Raw genomic sequence first — 5,990 nt, 5'->3', positions numbered from 1 at the left:
CATTAAGAAACATTATCAAGTATGCAGCAAAAGCGAATTCCCAAAGTCTTTTAATATTCAAAAATAGTGATTGAAAGTAATTCTTTTTATTCAGAAAAGTTTCAATGTCAACCCTGAGCTAAAAAAAAAAAAATAGTAATGTTTGATAAGGTCAAATGGTCAATGGCTGCCAGGTAGTGTCTTCCTGACCAAGGAAAAGTTTTGGAGTAGACCACTGACCCTGGCCTGAATGAGAGTGATCTTGAATTCTGAAAATGAAGCCACACTAGACAACTCTGCATTTGACTTACAGGAAGACAAAGAATATGGGTCCATTAGAAAAACAGCAGTCTCAGATTTCCCAACAGATGGATCAAACTCTGAAACAGAGGCAAATACAAATGCATGTGAAACGTGTCCTTCTGGAATTCTCTTAAGTGTGTGGAATAAATCTCAAGTATACATAAAGAAAACCATTTTGAAAAAGGCAGCCTCAAGATCCAGAGGGAAAAATAAGAAGATACTCCAGGAAAAATAAGTTGAAGAATGAAAAAGAATCTCAAAGTGAATAGACCTCGAATGAAACCCAATGTGCCGGCGCCGCGGCACACTAGGCTAATCCTCCGCCTTGCGGCGCTGGCACACCAGGTTCTAGTCCCGGTCGGGGCGCCGGATTCTGTCCCGGTTGCCCCTCTTCCAGGCCAGCTCTCTGCTGTGGCCAGGGAGTGCAGTGGAGGATGGCCCAAGTCCTTGGGCCCTGTGCCCCATGGGAGACCAGGAGAAGCACCTGGCTCCTGCCATCGGATCAGCGCAGTGCGCCAGCCGCAGCGTGCTGGCCGCGGCGGCCATTGGAGGGTGAACCAACGGCAAAGGAAGACCTTTCTCTCTGTCTCTCTCTCTCACTGTCCACTCTGCCTGTTAAAAAAAAAAAGGAAGCCCAATGTAAGGAGCATACTCAGTGTTTTGGAGTCAATGATAGATTGGAACCCCTTGTTAAAAATAAAAATGCTGGAGCTGGTTTCATAGGAAATTAAGCTGCCACCTGCATTGCTGGCATTCCATGTTGGAGTGCTTGTTCAAGTCCCAGCTGCTCTATTTCCAATCCTACTCCATGCTAATGCTCCTGGGGAGGAAACAGATGATGGCCCTAGTATTTGGGGCCCTATCACCCATGTGGAAAACCCAAATGGAGTTTTGGCTCCTGGTTTTAGCTTGGCCCAGCCCTGGCTGTTGTGGTTATTGGGGGAGTGAACCAGCAGATGGAAGATCTCTCTCTCTCTCTCTCTGTGTGTCTCTCTCCCCACCCCCATCATTCTCCCTTTCTAATCAATCAATCAATAAATAGATATTTTTTAAAAATGTTGGTGAGTCAGACCTTGAAACAAGGACAGACCAGGCTGTGGAGGAGTGGGATACTGAGAAAGCTGAGGAACTCAGCAACCAGCTAGCTACTCCAGAGATTGGTGTAAAAATTGCCAAATCAATTACTTGCCTCAAGTTTGTAAAAGCCAACAGGGAGACTGACAATGCATAGCCATCATGAGAGTTTGAAACAATGAAGAAATGAAGAGATAGAAAATAAAAAATAATATGGGATATATGTGACTTGGTAGAGTTCTTAAAAATACTTACAGATGGGGCCAGTGCTGTGGCTCACTTGGTTAATTCTCCGCCTGTGGCGCCAGCATTCCATATGGATGCCGGGTTCTAGTCCCAGTTGCTCCTCTTCCAGTCCAGCTCTCTGCTGCGGTCCGGGAAGGCAGTGGAGGATGGCCCAAGTGCTTGGGCCCCTGCACCCGCATGGGAGACCAGGAGGAAGCACCTGGCTCCTGGCTTCGGATCAGCGCAGCACTGGCCATGGTGGCCATTTGGGGGATTAACCAACAAAAGGAAGTCCTTTCTCTCTCTCTCTCTCTCTCTCTCTCTCTCACTCTCACTCTCTAACTCTGCCTAATAAAAAAAAATGCTTACAGAAGTTACTCAATTTACTGAAAAGACTTTTATTAAATTTTTCATATATTAAATATGTCAGGAAATTCATAGGCGGGAAAAACAAGTGTAAAAATTGGGAATTGGTTATCAACTTTTTAAAAATCTCTAAGAACTTCATCCTATTGAAGTGAATAAAGTGAGACATTCTTTTATGTATATAAGAAACCTAAGCATAGCCATACATACAGGAAAAATATCAGGTTGTATTTTGTTGTTTATACAGATCTAGGATATAAAATCAAATTTACTTTTTGTCTGTTTGGCTTAGCAGAACCAGGGAACTTGTAGTATTTTATCTGTACTTGGTGTAACTGCACTTATTCTGGAATTGTGGATTTTTCCCCCTTTTAAAAAAATTATCTAGTTGAGTGGCAGAGTCGCAAACAGATAGAAAACTCCCAACCACTGTTTTACTCTCCAAATGCTTGAAACAGCTAGGGTTGGGCCAGGCAAAAACTAGAAGCCACAAATTCAATCTAGGTATTCCACATGGATGGGAGAGACTGAAGTACTTCAACTATCACCTGCTGCTTCCCATGGTGAACATTAGCAGGAAGCTAGAATGAGGAGCAGAGCCAGGACTTGAACCCAGGCACTCTTGTATGTGATGCAAGTGTCTTAACTGGGGAGTTCATTGTTATGCCAAAATTCCCACCCTTGGAATTGTGGTTTTTAAGACAGGTGTTTGTTTATAATGTATTAGCCAGAAGTGCAAACAAGTCTCAATTGATGTTATTTTTAAAATTGGCTTTAAAAACCTTACTATTCTAAAAATAATTATTGATTCTTTATAGGAGACAATAGAGTTGACTATTTCATAGTCACATAGTAAAAGAAATTGATTAATTTTCTGTACATTCAAAAGAAATACTGCAAGAAAAAATGAGCAGAAAAAAACTCTATGACTGCTAAGTCATTGACCTGCTTGCCATCTAGCAGGGCAAGTCAGTATATTCAGCTTTTGATTCTACTAATGATTCAGTACATAAGAATAAATTAAATTTACTTTTGATACTAGTTCAACAACACGTGATAAATTCAAATATTTCCCACAATGTACTTGATGATGGGTAATATAATTAATAGCTACATGCTTAAAATACTTCTCATTTTCATGGTTTTGAAAATTTGTTCGACTAATCATTTTCTTGTTCCATACATTTTATTTTTTTGCCAACAACTTTAATACATCTTAGCAGATTCCACTTCAGGTTTTACTGAAGTAGTTCTTTCTCAATTTTATATAAAATGTTCTTGTCTGTAGTTTTTCCATGCATGCTGTTCATACAGGCCAAATGTTCAGTCACTTCAAACTCAGTGTTGCTTCTTAATGTAACAATGGAGCAGTGTTAGCAACATCTGTAGATGCAATAAAAGCCAACGGAAATCATTTGAAATTCTTTAGTTTTTTTTTAATTGACCATTGACAACTACAGATGTACTCAAGTATTACAGCAATTGTTCTTAGTAAAAAGGTGCAATCAAACATAATTTAATTTACTCACGATCAGTAAATTACTTTCTTTGAATTAGCGAACACAGAACTATTCATTGCTCACTTTGGTAGTGACCTCATTTTCGTTTTTGTGAAGAACTGTTGCTGTGATAAAATATTCCATTTTTTTCTTTCTTTTTCAAATTTTATTTAATAGATATAAATTTCCAAAGTACAACTTTGGGATTATAGTGACTTTTCCCACCATAACCTCCCTCCCACCTGCTACCATCTCATCTCCCACTCCCTCTCCCATCTCATTCTTCATCAAGATTCATTTTCAATTATCTTTATACACAGAAGATCAATTTAGTATATCCTAAATAAAGATTTCAACAGACTGCACCCACACAAACACACAAAGTATAGAGTACTGTTTGACTAGTACTTTCGCCCAACACATTAAGGACAGAGATCCTACATGGGGAATAGGTGCATAGTGACTCCCATTGTTGATATAACAATTGACACTCTTATTTATGTTGTCAGTAATCACCTGAGGCTCTTGTCATGAGCTGCCGATGCTGTGGAAGTTTCTTGAGTTCACAAACTCCAGTCTTATTTCGACAAAGCCATAGTCAAAGTGGAAGTTTTCTCCTCCCTTCAGAGAAAGGTACCTCCTTCTTTGATGGCCTGTTCTTTCCACTGGGATCTCACTCACAGAGATCTTTCATTTAGGTCATTTTTCTTGCCACAGTGTCTTGGCTTTCCATTCCTGAAAAACTCTCATGGGCTTTTTATCCAGATCTGAATGCCTTAAGGGCTGATTCTGAGGCCAGATTGCTGTTTAGGGCATCTGCCATTATATGAGTCTGCTGTGTATCCTGCTTCCCATGTTGGATCATTCTCTCCTTTTTAATTCTATCAGTTAATATTAGCAGACACTAGTCTTGTTTATGTTATCCCTTTGACACTTAATTCTATTATTATGATCAATTATGAACTGAAACTGATCACTTCTATTAGTAAGATGGCATTGGTACATGCCACCTTGATGGGATTGAATTGGAATCCCCTGGCACATTTCTTGCTCTACCATTAAGGGTAAGTCTAAGTTAAGAACTGTTGCTGTGATAAAATACTCAATTTTTAAATGTACTGGATTTTCTGAATGTTGCTTTGCTGTGAATTGAAAATATTTGGATGAATATTGGTAATATCAGAGAGTATTATATTCTTTTAGCATATTTATATTGTCATTGCAAAATAAACATGATGCTTTGTTAATTACCTCTGTAACAAAATAATCCATACTTCATTGTATCTGAAGAGAGTGATATTCAAATTCTACTTTCCTATACATTTCTTACTTTGACATTATGCACATTCAGTGATAATAAAAATAAAAACAATGTGTATATGATGGCACATGTAACATTTGAAATATACTCAAATTACAACCATTTACTATGAATTGTAGGTGCACTGGGTAGAAATGTAAAACAAGAGCAGTATGTGTGATTTCTATTGCAATTGATTGACACTGACATTATTGTAAAAAGACAACTATAAGTAATGTATAACTGAATGGGAGTATTGTAATGAAACTTTTCTTATGAACATTGAAATTAGAATTTCCTATAATTTTTACATGTAGTGAAATATTTTTTGTTTTTATTTTCAACCATTTAATATGTAAAAACAAAGAATCTGATTTTGTAGGACATACCAAAACAGATTATGGGCCAGATTCATCCTGCAGGCCATGGTTTCCCATTCACTGTAATAACTTTAATTTTTTTTGACAGAGTGGACAGTGAGAGAGAGAGAGAGAGAAAGGTCTTCCTTTTCTGTTGGTTCATCCCCCAGTGGCTGCTATGGCCTGCGCACCATGCTGATCCAAAGGCAGGAGCCAGGTGCTTATCCTGGTCTCCCATGTGGGTGCAGGGCCCAAGCACTTGGACCATCCTCCACTGCACTCCCAGACCACTGCAGAAAGCTGGCCTGGAAGAGGAGCAACTGGGTCAGAATCTGGCGCCCCTACCGGAAATAGAACCCGGGGTGTCAGCGCTGCAGGTGGAGGATTAGCCTATTGAGCCGCGGCGCCGGCAATAACTTTAATTTTTATTTTGACCGAAATATGGAGTCATTGACTGGATTGAGCAGAGGATGGAAATGATTAGAACTACATTTTAAAACAATTACTCTTCAATATCGGTAGCAGACATTGAGAAGTAATTGTTTTAATGTTGCTTTGCATGTTTTTTCCTCCCACATTAAAAATTGACTAGTGCAGACAGTGGTGGATTCAGGAGGTATAGCTGGGAAAATATTATAATTTATAATAACCAAAGTTAGAGATTATAGCATATTAGAGAAGGACAGTAGAAGAAGACATAGCAAGTAGTGGTTAAGTCCTAGAAATCAGAATATATATACATATGCATATATGTATACTTTATATATAATCAAATTTTATACACACAAATACAAGGTCTTTATAAAGTTCATGGAAAATGAACTTTATAAATCTATTATTTCAAAAATTTTTGGCCCCCAAATTAGCTTATCTTTTAATTTCATT

General features: G+C 38.6%; 1 pseudogene; it reads left to right on the top strand.

Moving 5' to 3' along the window:
- Positions 1–229: 229 nt before the first annotated feature.
- On the top strand, positions 230–1,513 carry LOC149119701 (protein FAM204A pseudogene; annotated as a pseudogene).
- The last annotated feature ends 4,477 nt before the right edge of the window (positions 1,514–5,990 follow it).

Source organism: Oryctolagus cuniculus, chromosome X (assembly GCF_051225735.1).
Source record: "Oryctolagus cuniculus isolate XC-2025 breed Fujian yellow rabbit chromosome X, ASM5122573v1, whole genome shotgun sequence".
Taxonomy (NCBI): domain Eukaryota; kingdom Metazoa; phylum Chordata; class Mammalia; order Lagomorpha; family Leporidae; genus Oryctolagus; species Oryctolagus cuniculus.
This window is presented reverse-complemented; position numbering and strand designations above follow the sequence as displayed.